Below are 3,548 nucleotides of genomic sequence, written 5' to 3'. Positions count from 1 at the left end.
AACTCTTTGAAAAGAGAAGTGAGTGGGTTTTTTTTTTTATGGTTAAATCAGGTTAATTTTAGATCTGGATGATTTGAGCTTATAATAACAAAAGAAAAAGCGAGAATCCAATCCAAACAATGCCCACGAGCCAAGCGATGTGGGTTTTAAACTAGTCTTTTTGTGGTTCGAGGCTTGGTGTAAATGGCATCTTATATGCAACCCAAGTAACTACATCCGGGTTCAAATTCCACTTGTGGAAAAAAGAACCTATGTAGTATATTGTAGTGTAGTGTGTGTGAGTGTGTTGTGTTAAAAAAGAAAAAAAAACTAGTATTTTCTTTTTTAGTCTCAAATAGGATTTTTTATTTAAATAAATAAAATAAATATTTTAATTACTGAAATAAATAATTATGAAAATTATTACTGAAATCTGTTCTCCAGCCTTATCTCGTTTACAGTATAAACGAGATAAGGCTGGAAAACGTGACATGTGTGTGTAAACAAGATACATGCATGCTTATCTCGTTTACACTGTAAACGAGATACTTGTTAAATAAATGTGTTTACAGTGTGAACGAGATACAGTAAGACAAATTTTTAACTGCTATAAAAGGATGTGCAACCCTTGACATTCTCCACATACATTTATATCTTCTTCTCTCCCGTTTTTCTTACAAAAAGTAGGCAAAAATGTCTAGTAATAGTGGATATGCAGTTGTCTATGTGTACCCCAATTGTCCTATGAGAAACAGCGACAATGGGGTGATATTTGAGTGTGACAAACACCGAGTTGAAAAGTTTGATATTGAGCAGCCTTGGTGACGCAGAGAGAAGAGAGATCGGAAGGGTGGGGTATAGGTTGTTAGCACCGTTGGGTAATGAAGTTTTCCGGTTTTGGGGGAGTGCATACTTGTCTAGCACCCACCATGTTCCAAGACCATCGACAGTTGGATAGCAACCTCATCTGCAAGGTCATCCTGTCGTTGATACAGTCCAACCCATCCGTCAGCATCCCTGTCCTACAAGGTGTAGTCCGGCAGAGCTATCACTTCAAACCCTCCTACAGAAAAGTCTGGATGTCGAAGCAAAAGGCAATTGCGCAGATATATGGGGATTGGGAGGAGTCATACAAAAAGGTGCCAAAACTACTGCAGGCACTCCAGAGTTGTAGTCCCGGAACTATTTGTGAGCTCAGGGTCGTACCTTACTACGATGGGCACCTTTTGATCCGCAATTGTAGCATGTTCGACAAAGTGTATTGGGCTTTTCCATTTTGTGTTGAAACTTTCAAGCATTGCATGCCGTTTGATTCCGTCAATGGCGCACATTTATATGGTAGATATGGTGGGGTGTTGCTTATAGCAGTGGCACAAGACGGCAACAGCAATATCCTTCCTATTGCTTTTGCAATTATGGAGTCCAAGAGTACGGAGTCATGGTCGTTCTTCTTTACTAATATGAGACGACATGTGTAAAACTCGCGAAATTAGTAAATAATTAGCTAATAAAATAATTATTAATCAAAGAAATTAGAAAATAGAATTTTATAGTTTAATGAGGTAGGATTAATTAAAATATAAAATTTGACATTAATTTTAAAGAATTTGACTCAAAATTAGACCGAACGAACCGAAGTGGGTGAACCAGGTCTGAACCGGGCCCGATACCCAGTATATAAATAAGCAAACTCAGCCTCCATCCTTAATGAAATGCCATTCACACTGCAAGTGAGAGAGAGAGAGAGAGAGAGAGAGAGAGAGAGAGAGAGAGCAAGGGAATGGTGGTGGGAAGAGAAGTGAAAGTTACTATTTACTTTGATTTTCAACCCATAACGCGACGCGGGACTTTGTTTTGGTTTCACCCCGCATACGCGGACAGGGGGCCATGTACGCGGACCCCTGTTTTTCCAAACATGACTTTTTGTTTTCAAAGCATTCCTCCAACTTTCAAAACCCTTGTAACTCTTGTTTAAATCCTAATAATTGGTCTTTGGATAGTGGAGTGTAGTATAGTGATGGAAGGAAGTATCTTGTTGATGAAGAAAGAGGTAAAGCGAATGTTGATAATGGCAGAAGTGTTGTTTATGTAATGAGTCGGATGGCTATGTTGATCTATTTTTACTTTCTAAGACCCTGAAACTTAGTTCTGATTATAGGGAGAGGGGTAAGCTTAGAGAAGGAGTTAACTTAATAGAGAATAAAGGTTTGAAGTAACGAATGATGATTTGGGAAGTTTCGAAATGAGAGTTTGTAAATGAATGTGATATGTGACCCCCGGGTAGTAGGCAATGGCGTTGTCCACTTGCTTCAGGTATGAGATGAGGAAGGAGAATTATGAAAATTGAGTTTAATTATGAATAATTTTGAATGAATGCATGTTGGTGATACCTAGGTAGTAGCAAGGACTGTGGTTCGTCCCGTTTGCTCCAGGTCAATATTTGAGATACCTAGATAGTAGCAAGGATTGTGGTTCATCCCGCCTTCTCCAGGTCAATGATTGCGACGCCTGGGTACTAGCACCAGTGGTGGATTATTCTACTTGCTCCAGGTTGAGCTTTTAAACACCCACCTGGATAGTAGCAACAGTAGTGGTTATTCCACTTGCTCTGGGTTAAGCAGGTAGTAGCAAGGGGGTTGTAGCTCAAATCCACTTGCTCCGCAATGGGTGTTTTTGTCATTGATTAGCTACCAGGTGTCGGTAATGGTAAGAAAACCCTAACCCTTGTCAAATTACTGAATTTGTGAATCCTAAGGTAATTATAGTGTTATTGTATGAAAATTTAGATTGAATTATGTATTTGGAAATAATTTGGTGATATTGGAAGCAAATTGGCAAAGTTGGGAGCTTGAGCTTGAACTTTAGGACTGTGGATATTTGTTAATGGTGGATACTTGAGGCGTTCCGAACTTAGGGAGGAATCGGCCAAGATATGGTTTAGGTTTCTCGTAGCTAAAATATAATGTGTCGTGAAAACGTAGGTTAGTTGACCATAAGATAAGAATTGAATTATTGATGTGGATGATGATTGAGATTGGTTAATATGTATGTTGGTTAGTAACTTTGAGGTTGTGATTGATGCTATTATGAATGATGTGTTTTATCTTGTATATGAGGTTGGTATTTATGAGGCTTGGCGAATTAAGGTTGTTGTCGGTGAAATAATGTAAATTTTGTGGAGATTGATGATGTGTATATACATGTGGTTGATGATTTTGTATACTGTTGCTTGGATATGGATTATTGTGTTGAAATCTGTGAAGCACGGACACTTCGCTGAGTTGCCGTGTTCGCGTGTCGGACACATTTCGGACACGACACTCACCGACACTCGTCCGACACGCGTGTCTGTTGTGTCCAACCGTGTCTCAATAAAAAATAGAAAATTCTTCTCCGGACACATTTGGACATACCTAAATACCATTACGTGTCAATATGTTCAATCTTAATCTTAACATGTATTCTTAAAGTAAATTTAAAAATGGTATATATTATTATTTATTAAAAAAATAAATATTTTAAATACATTATATAATTAAAATAAGACATTAAAAAAAATTATGTTTTAA

Source organism: Arachis ipaensis, chromosome B01 (assembly GCF_000816755.2).
Source record: "Arachis ipaensis cultivar K30076 chromosome B01, Araip1.1, whole genome shotgun sequence".
NCBI lineage: Eukaryota > Viridiplantae > Streptophyta > Magnoliopsida > Fabales > Fabaceae > Arachis > Arachis ipaensis.
This window is presented reverse-complemented; position numbering follows the sequence as displayed.